Below are 14914 nucleotides of genomic sequence, written 5' to 3' on the forward strand. Positions count from 1 at the left end.
GAAGTATAATTTAAAGCTGCACTCTCTTCTGCATGGCGTGTGCAAGAAATAAAGGGGGCTCACAATGTGTATTTCTCCTATAATGAGGGCTCTGTTCTGTCTGTCTGCCTCTGTGTGAAATGCTCCTTCACACAGAAACTTAAAACTAAAACGAGTCAAAATTCTCCCAGGGCCTAGACCACTCCTAGGGAGTAAATGAGGCATCTTTTTATGCTTAACTCTTTCAGTCCCTAAGACACTTTGGGAAACCATTTGTTCATGGTTCATGAAACCCAATTTTGCTGTCAAAGCTGTCTGTCTCATCAGCTAGTGGGGGGTGATCTCTCCAGACTTTTCTTTTTCCAAATTAAAATACCTAGGTCAGATTCTAGTAGCAACGACAGAAACCTCTGTATTTCTCTGTCTACTGCTCTCTAAAAAGGGCTGTAAGAGCAATTCCCTAAATAGTGCAACTCTACTGCTTAAACCCAAACAAAAATGCTCACCAAAGCCCACACGGGATGACCAGCCTGAGGGACCAAACTAGGGGAGGAGGCAGAGGAGCATGGCTAAAAGGAGAACGTTGAGTACAACGCAAGTTGAATATTTTCTTGGCCTACACAGCAAATTTAAAGGAGCAGCACAACTGAACCCCAAGAGGAAGGATTCTTATGGACAGAACTTTTTTTCGCTAAAGAGTTTTGAATCAAATTATCCCTTTCAAATTCTAAAACAAAGCAGAGAATTTTTTTTTTTTTAAACAAAAAGACTTTATGGAGTAGCAGGGGTGGGAGGAGTCTTATTCTAATTCACTGGGATTTAACAACTATTAAGAAAATTCTATTTTATGCGTCTAGGTCGAATTTGCCTTCACTGGGAGAAATAAAGTATGGTAAGATTTTGGGGTGAGCCCAAAGCAGGGTGGGCTGGAGAATTGCAGACAGGAGGGCCAGGAGAAGGTAGAGTCACTAAAGGAAGAAACTCTCCAAGAAACGGAGCACAATTTTAGATTCAGGATAAGCAGTGAATACCAGACACGCAATAGATTATTATCCAGTCTCTATTCATGCATCTCAGAAAATTGATTTCCAGATTGTGAGTTCATAGCTATCTGCTTTTATGTAATGTCACCTTCCTGTGCTCTAATGACTAAGATGAATGTTCCCAGCCCCGGCTAGTTTGATTAGTCATTTCCTTATTTGGCTCTGACATTTCCTTATTTGTACTCGGTAACAGTGTTGGGAGGCTCAATGCAAGAGAGATGCTGGATTCAGAAAAGTGGCAATGATGTGTGCCTTTTGTCAGACTTCCAGGGAGCAAATTATTAGGTTCCTTTTCATAGTTTTAGAAGATGTACTTCATTCTAAAAATCTCTTCTCTAGTGTATTTGGGGTGTGTGTAGAGGGATGTCTTTTTGTCTATGTATGTGAAAATCGTCAGACACATACAGCCCAAGCTGGATTGCTACAATGTCTTCAAGGTAGAACTCCAAGCAGCTGCTGATGAAACTCTGCCTCCCTTCACCCGTAACCAGGGCACAAGTCTGGTAGACCCTCTAGGAGTCTGGCAAATGCTTTGTTCAGTTTACACTGGGGATTCAAATGGAGTTGGCCTGCTTAATCTCGATTCATTTTTAATTTTTTGTGTGCATGGATGCTTGTGTGTGAATGTGTAGTTATGTATATGCATGTTCATGTGTATGAGGGTAAACATACACATGCATGCATGTGAGCAGCCTTAGAAGTCATCATCCTTACGCACTAAGCACTTGGCTGTTTTTCCCTGAGACAGAGCTCTCACTATCCCAGGGTTTGATGAGTGTGTCAAGCTGACTGACGAGTGAGCTGGGGTCTGCCTGTCACTGACTCTCCAGTGTCACTGACTCACCAGTGCTGGAATTACAAACCCCCAGGGCTGTTCTGTTTGCACACGGGTTCTGGAAACTGAACTCAGGTTTGTGCTCTTGCATGTTGTGCTGGCTGGTTTTGTGTCAACTTGACCAAAGCTAGTTATCCAAAAGGAGGAATCTTCAAGTGAGAAGATGCCTTCATAAGATCAGGCGGTTGGACATCTTATTTTATTTTATTGTTTTTGCTGTTTGTTTGTTGAGACAGGGTTTTTCTGTGTAACTTTGACTGTCCTGGAATCTCTCTGTAGACCAGGCTGGCCTTGAACTCAGAGACTGGTTTGTCTCCACCTCCCAAGTGCTGGCATTAAAGGTGTGTGTCACAACTGCCCCGATATAGGGCATTTTCTTAATTAGTGCTCACTGGAGGAGAGCCCAGTCCACTGTGGGTGATACCATCCCTGGATTGGTAGTTTGGGATTCTATGAGAAATCAGGCTGAACAAGCCTTGAGGAACAAGTCAGTAAGCAGCACCCCTCCATGGCCTCTGCATCAGCTCCTGACTCTGGGTTCCTGCTCTGTTTGAACTCCTGTTCTGGCATTTTTCAGTGATGGATTATGATGTGGAAGTATAAACCAAATAAATGCTTTCCTCCCCAACTTGCTTTTGGATGTGGTGTTTTGTAGCAGCAATAGAAACCCTAAGTCACATGGCAAGCACTTTATCAACGTGAACTTTCTCCTTGGCTTCTCCTGTGACATCTTAATGGCCCAAGGCTGGAGACCCTTCTAGTAGAACTCAGTTCTCCACATGCTTCCTTCCTGCTAATACCACCATAAAAAACAGAAATACTATCTTACGGCATCCTTATGACCTAAAAGTTATAGTCACAATATGGAAATAGTTGCTGCAAGTTAGCTTCATTTAAATATCTACCAATTTATTGTGCAGTTTGTTCATGCTGACCCCAATAGTCTCTTTAAAGAGTTTTCCTCTCCCTATACCTAAACTTAGCAGATGTGGAAATCAGAATTACTTATACATTCTACATCACCATGAAGCCATTTTCACCCTGACTCTCTTCTCAGGAGAATAATCACTTCAGACGCTTCCAAGTTCCATTAAGAACACTGCTAAGATGGCTTCACAAATCCAGAACTTGAAGACTTCTTCTATCCCCAGATAACCATTGAGAAATTCGAAACACATCTTTCTGACAGAGCATACACTACCTCTCACAATACCCAAAAGGAATTTCCTATGAATTAATGCAGCGATAAATACTGCAGATATAGCCTTTCGATATATAGTAACATGGTGTTTTCTAATTAGGACGTTGCAAGATTCTCAAATGTAAAGTCTTTCTTTCATATTAAGAGCCAGAATTAGAATGATGTGTAAAAGACAACACTAACTTGGGCATGTTCTCTCATCATGTATTTTTGGTGAAAGCTGACTAACTTTCGCTTAGAAAGTAATAGAATTATGGAGTGAATCTCACTGAAATCACAAATTGGTTGATTGTCCTGTAAGCCAGAGTTTCCTTTCGAGTTCTTACTGTTTAGGACATCACAGGAAATGAAAACACAGACACAAAAATTATAGCTCTTGGGGACCTTAGATTTTTATCAAATGCAATTTATATTTCACTGGGAAATAAAACAATTTGTAACTTTTGGAATCCCTGTTCAACTAACTGAAATGATTATGAATCCAAGAAGTAACCCACAGAATTACCAGTCTCGCTTTGAGGGCGGCCCTGGTGAATGAAGGGTTTAATGGGACTGGTATTCATTTCCTGGAGACTTAAGCATGTGTGCAGTTTGAGGCTGTTACTGCTATATTTTGGGGGGGAACTAGGGGGAAGGGCCAGGGAAGAAGGGAGATGAGCTGAGCAGTTTGGTTAACATGTGGTGCATGACTGGGAACTTGTGGAACAATAGTATTAACAGTTAACTGATAATTTGGTTCTATGTCCTGAATCTTTTGCCTTTAATTTTTTTCCCATTGACACAGTAAATGAGGGCAGTGAGAGACTATTAAAATGCTGAGTGTGCAGAAGCTACAGGCGAGGCGTTCCTTACCTGAACTCAATGTGGCCCCCAGAAGGCAAAGCCAGTTCCTGAGTTACCAAAGCTACCATTTTGCAGATGGACACTGAAGAGGGGCAGTCTTTTGGTGGAGAGCAGATGGGGTAGAGTGTCCTGCTTCGGGTTCTAATTCCTGAGACTGCAGAAAAGGACCCTTTCCGATTATGAAGTTATGTATGTCAGTTTGCTCATCCAAGCCACTTATTCAAGGAGCTGCTGGGGAGTTTGGGAGATTGGAGAGAGGATGAACTGTATTCTTAGGGTGCAAAGTCTTGGAACTTCCTTTTTTAACTTTGAACCCCAAAACTGCAAGCTCCAGGGTTCAGTTACTGACAGTACAAATGCTGTTTAGTTAGTTCAAGGGTTGAAAGACCCACAAGCCAGATCTCAGATTAACATTCTTTTTTATTGACTTTATTGAGCTATACATTTTTTCTTCTCCCCTCCCCCTTCAAACATCTCCCAAGATCCCCATGTTCCCAATTTACTCAGGAAATCTTCTTATTGGAGTAGTGGTTTACTTGAGAATACAAACTATCCAGACCAACTGATATCCAAATTTCTTTGTCTTAAATCATAGGAGACATCAGTTCTTGGCACCGTGGAGACCTGCATTTAGACATAGCTTTTCAACTATGTGTTAGATGTCTGTGGAAGCCTGTTTAAGTGTAAACTTCACACCACAATATCAGTTTTTGTCATAAATCAAAATACAGATTTTTATAAAAAATTGAAGAACATAATCAAGAAAAGAAGAGCAGAAGCAGTGCATACTCCAGTGCTATAATTTTTAACCCTAATTCTTCCTTCTTTCACATACAGCAAAGGCTTAATTTTGCAGATAGATAGATAGACAGACAGACAGACAGACAGACAGACAGATAAGTAGATAGATGATAGATTATATAGCTGATAGAAGATAGACAGACAGACAGACAGATAGCAGATTATTCCCATTGCCTTAAGGGAAGACTAAAGCCCACACAGTATTCTAATTTATACTCTGTTTTCCTTTTGAACTCAACAAGTATGAATCATAAGTATGGGGGAAGGGCCAGGGAAGAAGGGAGATGAGCCAACGCAAGGGATCTATCTACTCGGGCTTATATGAATCATGGCTGACCCAGTAGGGGGGAAAATACTTTTTATTCTTTAATAGGAAGAATTATAAACAAAGAGGCAGATGCATCAGAGGCTGGAGAGATGACCGAGTGGGTAAAAGTGCGTTTTGTTTAAGTTCAAATCCTGAAACGCATGAAAAGCCAGTTTCAGTGTGTATAGTTCAAGTACATTCCGGGAAGATACGGGAGGTGGAGAGAGGAGATTCTCCTGCCATGCAGGCCAGCTAGCCTGGTATGTGCAGCGGAAAACCAGCAAAGAGAACCTGTCGCAAACAAGGCGGAGACTGAAGTTGTCCTTGGACCTCCATGGATACACCATGACATGTGCCCCCCTACATTCACACACATACACACACTTGCACACACACACATGCACACACACCTGCACGTGCATGCACATGCACACATGCACACACATGCACCCACCCACACGCACGCACACATGTGCACATACCCAAGTGCATGCCAAATGTACTCATACAAAATAGATCAGTAAGACAAAAAAAAGTTTACCTCAATGGTATAGAAAATCTACTGTTTATGGCCTGTAACCCCCTTACTGATAAAGCCAATGGGTGTTTTTGTTTTAATCTGCCACAAATAAGCCGGCTAGCCAGAGCCATTATCCTCCTGTCAAAAATCAGCTCCCTCCTTTTGGATGACAGTAGTTTGACAAATGTTAGCATTCCTTGGCCCATTGATCTATGTTTTTTTTTTTTTTTTCCCATCTTCCTCTGTGCTCCTGTGCAATGAATGACCTGGGTTTTAACCCACCGGGAGATAGTGAAAAACTATTTTTCTAAAATTTCTCTTGCAAACCCATCTCCCATACAATACTGCATCCCACAGATTGCAACAATACGCATGGCTACATGCATTAGCTCTGTAGCTATTCTATGAGATACGCACAGCACAGGGTGCTGGCTACTTTCTTCTGACTCTTGGAAGACACCCAAATGCAAGTAACACTGAAATGGTCACAAGAGTAAGCAGTGTGTTTGGGGAAAGATTGCACTTGGGTAGAAGAACTTTGGGTGTGATTTCTCCAAAAACTGACTTCCTCATGCAAAATGAACATCTTCACACCTGAGCTAATGTCCTCAAGGAACGCAGTGATGCCTGAGAAAGCACATACAATGAGACACGACCACCACAGACTGATTCACAGATGGAGGACTGTGTCTTCAGCCTCCCAACTATGTGAACAAGACAGTCTCTGGAACTGTTCAAGCCAAGATTGACACATCATGGCCTCCATCAGATTCTGAGACTCTTCACCACAAGAGTCTTACTAGAGAAGCAATTTTCAAGCAATGTACACACTTAATCTTAAATGTTTTCTGTCTTGTATTTAGGTCATGGCTCCTAATCATTTTCAGAATAGTATGATTTATCTACTTTTCTTTTATAAATGAAAAGAATTTTTGAAACAATTAATCAGTTTTCCCAAGAAATCTCAGACTTGGTGTCTTAGTTCTCTTTGAAAGTGTATATTAAAAATAACTGGCTAATTTGAAAGATAATGACTGTGCTTTTTAATTCCTATATTAAACACTTCTATTTTGAAATGAAAAAAAAATCTAATGATTTTCAGATTACAAAGTTTAATAGCTTCAAATTCACATTTTAGGATAAACATTTATAAATCCATTTTACTGTATAATTTCCAAACTTTCACACACATAAAATATTTCACAGAAATCTTGATGGAAAGATGTAGAAGAAAGAATAATGCTCACAGTCTTGGAGACACTGTTCACTGTCTGATGTGGGGGGGGGGTCCAGCTCACGGTGGGTGGTGCCACCCTTTGGCTGGTAGTCTTGGGTTCTATAAGAAAGCATGCTGAACTGAGCAAGCCATAGAGAGCAAGTCTGTAGGCAGCACCGTTTGTGACCTCCGCATCAGCTCCTGCCTCCTTGATCCTTCTCTGTTTGAGATCATGTCCTGACTTTTTCCAGTGACGGATTATGATTGGAAGTGTAACCTAAGTAAACTCCTTCTGTGCCACCCAAGTTTTTTTCGGTCATGGTGTTTTGTTGTAGCAATAGAAACCCTAATTAAAGTGTATGCGTGTGTTTGTGTGTGTGCAGGAATGTGTGTGTGTATTATTAGTACTGGTATAAGACCCACTATACGCTCATCAGGAATTCTACCATTGAGCTGTACCACCACTTTCCCCCTGACATTTGAGATGGGGTCTTGAAGTCAGTGGTATAAGACTTATTGAATGGCTCATGATGTCCTCTGTCTTGGAATCCTCCTGCCTCACCCTCCCAAATAGCTGGGGATGAACATAACGTTTCCTTTCTCTTGTTCCTTCAAATTTTGACTTCCTAACTGCAGTGTTATTGAGAAGCTAAAGTGTGATATTATTAAATACAGAGACACATGTAGACCATGGGACAATGGAAGTGACTGTGGGTTAGTAATCAGCTGTGATAGTAATCCTGAATCTGGACCGTAGCATCTGTGGAGCTGTCCTTGGCCCACACTTCCTAGGCAAATTTTGAAAGATTGTTCAGTTCAGTCTTTAAAAATCTCCATTTGGGGCCTAGAGAGATTGCTCAGTGGTTAAAAATACTTGCTGGTCTGGCAGAGTATTAGACTACAGATCCCAGCATCCATGTCGGGTTGTTCACGGGCCCTGTGACTCCAGTTTCAGGGGATCTGACATTATCTTCAGGCAGCTCCATTCATATCTCCTTACTCACATACAGACACACCACACACATACACACACACACACAGTTACATAATTAAAGATGAAATAAATCTTTTAAAATGTTCTACTTGCATTGCTGTGGAACAGGAGCTTTCAGCCTTTATAACATTATATTATTAATAATAACATAGAAACAATATACCCTATACCTTACATATATAGTGATAACAGCACTAAGATGGTTTGAACCTCCATGGATTAAGAAATTACCCAAATCTTTGTCTAAAAACCCCTTAAAGATAACTAGAGGAAGAAGAGAATGGCAATGTCACATTTGTGGAGTCAATACTCCTGCCTTACTGCCTGCTTCATGATCAGACAATAAGAATAGTGCTATTGTGATTTCTCAGAAAATTAAGAAACAACCTACCTCAATACCTGCAATACCACTTTTGGGTATATATCCAAAGGATGCTCACTCATACCTCAAGGTCATGTGCTCAACTATATTCATAGCAGCATTGTTTGTTATAGCCAGAACCTGGAAACAATCTAAATGTCTCTTGACTAAGGAATGAATAAAGAATATGTAGTACATTTACACAATGGAGTACTACACAGCAGAAAAAAATAATGACTCTTGGAATTTGCAGGCAAATGGATGGATCTAGGAAACATCATATTGAGTGAGATAACCCAGACCCAGAAAGACAAATATCATATGTACTTACTCATAAGTGACCTTTAGACACAAAGCAAAGGAAAACAGCCTACAATTCACAATCCCAGAGAATTTAGACAACAAAGAAGACCCTAAGAGAGACATACATGGATCTAACCTACATGGGAAGTAGATCTCCTGAGTAAATTGGGAGTATGGGGACCATGGGAGAAGGTAGAATGGGAGTGGGGAGGGAAGGATGGGAGAGGAGAAAAATATATAGTTAAATAGAAATAATTTAAAAATACATAAAATAAATATTAGATACAGAAAAAATAATAGTGCTATCAAATGAATAAAATTATAGATCTCCAGTTCACAGATGGAACACCCCCCCCCACCAGTTGTCTTGGGGTTTAATACCACAGAGTTCCTCACAAATGTGACTCACGCTGTGCCATAGTCCTTGCTCCTTGACCCTACTCTTTGCATTCCTTTGACAAGCTAATGTAGACAAAGACAACTACAGTTATTCAAAACTTTTAAACCACTAGCCTATATACCTGAAGTATCAGAAAATTAGCTCTCTCCTGATGTCTCTGTGTTGACAAAACCACACGTTCCAGGGAAGCTGATTGATCAATGGTTTCCCTGTAGATTCTGATTTCTTTACATTATAAGGCAAAAAGACTTATAATAACTAGTGCTACATGTAAAGATATGTCACCCAACATTCCTAGTATTCTTTGATAATCCAGAGACCTGCATATACCCACACACTGAATATTATATTTATTTTTTAGGACCAATCATCTTCACTCCGATAAGAGTAGAACTCAGTCATGTCCAGCAAACACGGACTCCTCTCATACGGTCGCAGCAGGAAGGAGGCCAGAATGTTTTGATAGAGGTTAAATGGTTAGAGCTCCAAAATCACTGCTTACTTCTGAAGAAATGCCTTATAGAAAGTTAGGCCTGGAAGGAGTCTTGCCCATTATCTTCAGGCCTCTCCTTGAGGTTCAAGAACATAGATAGCTGCTGGAAGACACTAGAAGGTGATGGGTCTGGAACAGAACTCAAGTGCCTGTGTCTCAGGCCAACACTTTCTCCATTAAATCATGTAAGCTAGCTGTGTATGACAGAAGCTATCTAGCCAAGCTTGGACTCATGGGTATAACGGCAGCAGTATAACTAAAGTGAGAATGGTTTTCGGTAGCAAAACCTTGTGTTTCTTGAATTTTTCCCCATGCCACGCACTGAGCCCTTAACTATGTACCTGACACACACTGTCATCCTCACTCACGGAACAGGTCCAGTGGCTGGTGTTATACAGCCAGTCCTTTGAATTGACCTAAGGGAATAAAATAGTTTTAAGGAACTTGCCAGCGATCACAGAATTAATAGGAAGTAGAATAAAATTCTTAATCCAGTTCTGTCTGAATACTCAAGGAGATCTTTAGCTTCTTCTAACATATAATAATGCTTGCAGAATAAGATTAAGAAAAGCAGCATATGAAGACCCTCTCGTATGCATATCCCCACTTACATCAGAGACTGTGAACATTACCTCAAAATTTGAGGGCAGATGTAAATGCTGTTCATTATCATTGGGGGAAACCAAACAACTGTCTGGAAACTTGATGAGCATACCAATCACCAACAATCCTGGAAATTGTAAATCTGAGGACAAACGTTATCTTTGCACCAAAAACACCAAAGTCATTCATTATACAAAATAGAGAGTTCCTGTCCAATCACAAGCTAGCCCCACTGCACCCTCTGCAGTGACCAAGCCTGAGCACTGTTTCAGGAAAGGCAGCCAGACTAGTAAACATTCATGCATATATTGAGTAGGGCTTTATTTTTCCCAACCAGTCATTCCTCGGGGACAGAAAAGGTAAGATACGAATGAGATACATATTGAAGAAGGAACTGTTCCTGCAGGACAGTACTAATGGGTGGAAACACCATAGTACTTTCCTTACAATTGCACACTTCCTTGGCTTATTAAATTTTGAAGGGGTTATCAATTTGGAATATAACCTAAAGAGTTTATGTTTCATAATTTTACTTTATTGCTGAAATATTTATGCAAATATTCAGTGTAGGAAGATGCTGCCAGATGGAAATGCAATAGTTGTGGAATTCTTTCTGGCATTTCCGACAGAATGTATAATATCGAATCACTTTATGCTAATGTTTTGCCATGGAATACATATTTTATAGCTACTTTGAAATGCAAATTTAAAAGATCTAAAAACCCTCAAAATCATGCCAGTGTAAAGTAAACTAATATAAAAAGTAGGCGTTAGATAGATAAATGGCAGCTATGCCAGATCACCCAGATTTGGCTAAAAGTAATGAATCATTTCTCTTACCCTTTGTGTAAATACACTTTGGTATTTAGAAATTGAACTGTTTGCCAAGGTTAACATTTACCTCAAGATCTGTGACACCAGAACACTGCCTTCTGAGGACACATTCTTCCTCAACCCCGTTCTCATCTGGTAAAACCTGTGATGTGGGATTTGTGTGATTTAGTTGCATCGGAGCCTGAGTGGGAAGCTTGAGCTATGAGCCACAAGTATGTTTGAATCCCAAGAGGAGTAACTTGGTGCTTATCAAAGACCATCACTGCTGACACCTGTTTACTGTAGCTTATCAAGCCAGGCTTTCTGCACACTGTAAAACTTTTAAGAATCATGAGCACATCCTAGACCGGCATTCCTAAAGCCTGTGCTCAGAGTCTGACTTTAACACTCAGACCCGTGAAACAACATTAAAAAGCTCAGTCTTCTCATCAAGTTCCTTGAACTGTTTCCTCTTTTCACTTTGGGATATATACCTTCCAGGATTAAAAAAGAAGGCATTGAATTTTGAAAGGCGTGATTGTTCTTGACAATGACTTCCATTTATATTCTTCCCTTTGAGCTATTTTACCACTAATTATGACTCAGAGATTGGATCTGGGCAAGAAAAAAAAAACCTTTCTTATGAATGATTAAAATGATAAACCCCAAAGCTTGATTAAAACAACCACTTTTGTTTTCTTCATCTCCCAAATATACTCTAGATTATTTTTTCTTGTCCCACTCTCCCTGCCCATCCCAAAGATATTAAAGAAAAACAAATACATCAATGCCACTGGGATTTTTACTGATAGCAGAATATTTGAATCCAGTAGAACTAACTGAAAGATGTTACTGGATTACCTATTAATGAAATATTTTGCACTATTAAGAAAGCATACTGCATTTAGAACTGGTCATTATACCACCCGTGAGACTGCAGTTTCACAGGGAGGCATGTGCCTGTGATTTTGTATCACTAAAGAACTGACTGATGGAGGTGAAGTGTCTACTAAGACGGGTTTCCTGTATGATGCGTCGACTCTGATCATTTTTCTATGCTATAACTACATGCAAGGGCTGTGATTCATGATTCCTCATGGTCAGTTCCATCTGCTCCCTCTCACTGGGAGTCGCTTTCTGCCCACCCGTTTCCCTGCCAGAGCCCACAGACACAGAGCTACTGTGACATAGTTGCTATAGCTGCATTGCAAGCTTCTGCAGTCCGTACATGTGGACTCTATGGGGTATCTCTGTGGAGGACAGAGCTTGTGAAGAACTCTGTTGGACGGATGTGAAGCTGTAGGGAAACGTCAAGGAAGAGCAGCAGGATCCCCCGCCCTGCCCTATTAGAAGCCCCGTCCACCGCCATAAATGGGCCCCTACCCCGCAGGATGCTCTGGTTCTGAGGAATTGCACTTTAAGTCACCTCGCATTTGCGAATCCCAAACTGAGATCTCAGGTGTTTTATTTATTAACGAAGAAATAGACTTCTATTCTTCCCCGAGAGTGCAGGCATTAAACTTTAACACAAAACTCTTGCTCATGCCCTTAGAATTCTAGGGGCGAATCGCTACAAGGTACAGCGACACATGCCAGGGACCACACCAACTTCCCTCTCTTCGAAGGGATGCTGGGAGCGATTATTCTTCATAATAAAATTACTATTCTTGACAGCACACAAGCCCAAGCTAATGCAAAGTGAATCATGGCTCCCGACACATTTGAGGTAAATTAGGAATCGCCATCTGGCAGAGAGCGTCTCTTCTTAAAATTGCTCTCTCCTTTTTTAATTAAAATGTGTTTTAATTAAAAATAGACATGTCAAGAAGTGCTGTATATCAATTACATGACTGACAATATGCTTCCATTTCTTTCTAGAACATATGAACCAGAAATGGGATGTCATGCTATCTCTCAAGAAAACAATGAAATCCATCATATAGAAGGTGAGGTTTGCTACCAAGAGTCACTGTAGCTACGTCAGAATTCAAGCAGATATTTTCTGAAATGTTTCATTGCTCTGAAAAGGAACAGGGAAAGGATGTTTACTACTCATTTTATGCAAATAATGGGGTTTTCATTCATTCCTCATCATGAATGGTTGGGAAAAAGCTCTCAAATGTTCTCAGCAGCCTAGTGAGTGATCATAGATATTCAAAGACATATCCTTACTGCCCAGTCCTGTCTTGTGTGTATGTGTGAGTGTGTATGTGTGCTCATGTGTGTGTGTGTGTGTGGTACATGCACGCGTACATGTGAATACAGAAGCCAGAGTTTAGTTGCTTCTGTTTCTCATCAGGAGCTGTTCATACAGCTTTTTGAGTCAGGTTTTCTCATTGGGATATAAGGCTCGTCAATTCAACTAGGCTGTCTGGCCAGCGAGCCCCACATATTCACTCACAGGTCTTTGGGGAGTACGAAAGGCAATATGTCTAAAGCAAGGAGACCAAAGGAAGAAGCTGAGGGTGATGGCTCTTTGAGGAACATAGATATTGTCCCAGGCCAAACTCCCAGGAGAATTGAAAGTGTTCCACAGGAACTGCTGACAGAAATATATTAGAGGCTCTCAGAGCTTTCAGCTCCCAAACGCCAGCAGCCAGCAAAATAACTAAGGGGGTTCCTTCCAGGCCATTCCAGGCCTCTTCCAAGCAGAGAGCAGCAACATTGCTGCAGGCAGGTAGGCTAAAGACATTGTCCCTGCTGCAGAATGGAAAGAACAGGACTAGATAATGAGAGCTGCTCCCAGTTGACACAAAACCAGCAGCAGCAGGGCTGTAAGCAGGGAGGTATCGCCAATGGCTCCAGAAGTTGGCAGCTGAACATGAAAGCCCAGGAAAACTTCTGAAATCTTTCCAAGGCTTTGACATGAAGCCCTGTTGAAAAGAGAGTCTAGGTTGTCCCTCTCAGCTGTCTGCAGTCAGGGTTGAACCGCATGGAGAGACAGGTGCAGACAGCCCCGGGTCTGTTCGAACACAGTTCAGAGCTACAGGTGAGCTTCAAAGCCAAGGGGGTACTATCTTTGCTTCAGTCTCGAGTGATCGCTTGCATAAGATGCAATGTACAATAAAAAATAGAAGAAAATAAGAATCATGATGGAGGGAGGAAAGAATCAAAAGTAGGTTCCGAACTGGCCTAGAGGTAGGGTTTTCCACCTGAGGTGAAATTAGCTCCATTAACCTTGCTGAAAGATATAGCAGACAGATGGACACCAGAATGAGGGGGTGAGAAGTTTCATTGCTAAATTCACCTATTAAGGACAATACGAATTTTATACTGTGAAATCCTTCATTGATTACTCCAGCTACTTCTTGTAAAAGTGTGAATGATTCCAAGTCATGTCCTGACTATAAAGATTCCAGGACCTTCAAAATCTCATTTGTTATCTATCATTTTAATTATCATCATTATAGGTGATGGGCATTTTGATTAAAACAACAAATTTGACACATAATGATTAAAGGTCAAGTTTTTTTCTTATTGGAATACTATCATTTGTGAACTGAATCAAATCATGTTCCCATTTGATCATCTATTATTGAGTAAGAATCACCTCTTAACAAAAAAATAGGGTTTATTCATTGATTCTTCTTCTATTTATCATCCTTAATAAGCCTGAAAATCTATATGGGAATGGATAAGAATTTAGTTGCGGACCAAGTCACTACACAACCAAATTAGACTCTTACAACAAGCATTTGTCATCAAATAATACAACTGGCAATTGTATTGGATTCTCTTTCATTTTATTGAAGACAAATAATTAGAAACTAATTGGCTTGTGATGCTATTTGTTGCCTGGTGTCTTAGGGTCTCTATCGCTGTGATGAAACACCATGAGTAAAGCAACGTGGGGAGGAAAGGGTTGATTCGGTTCACATTTTCCCATCACAGTTCATCCTCAAAGGAAGTTAGGACAGGAACCAAAGCACACCAGGAACTTGGAGGCAGGAGCCAATGGAGATGTCAGAGGAGTACTGCTTACTGACTTTCGCCCCATGGCTTACTCAGTCTGCTTTCTCAGAGAACCCAGGACCACCAACCTGGTGATGGCACCTCCCACAATGAGCTGGGCCCTCCCCCATCAATCACTAATTAAGAAAATTCCCTATAGATTTGCCTACAGCCTGATCTTATGGAGGGATTTTCTTAATTGAGGCTCCCTCCTTTCCGACGACTCTAGCCTGTGTCAAGTTGTCATGAAA

General features: G+C 40.8%; 1 protein-coding gene across 1 annotated transcript in view; it reads right to left on the reverse strand.

Annotated features, from left to right (window-relative positions):
- The window catches only part of Schip1 (schwannomin interacting protein 1), a 629199-nt gene that overhangs the window by 406988 nt on the left and 207297 nt on the right, over positions 1 to 14914 (reverse strand). The window lies entirely within an intron of this gene.

Source organism: Chionomys nivalis, chromosome 24, assembly GCF_950005125.1.
Source record: "Chionomys nivalis chromosome 24, mChiNiv1.1, whole genome shotgun sequence".
Lineage (NCBI taxonomy): Eukaryota > Metazoa > Chordata > Mammalia > Rodentia > Cricetidae > Chionomys > Chionomys nivalis.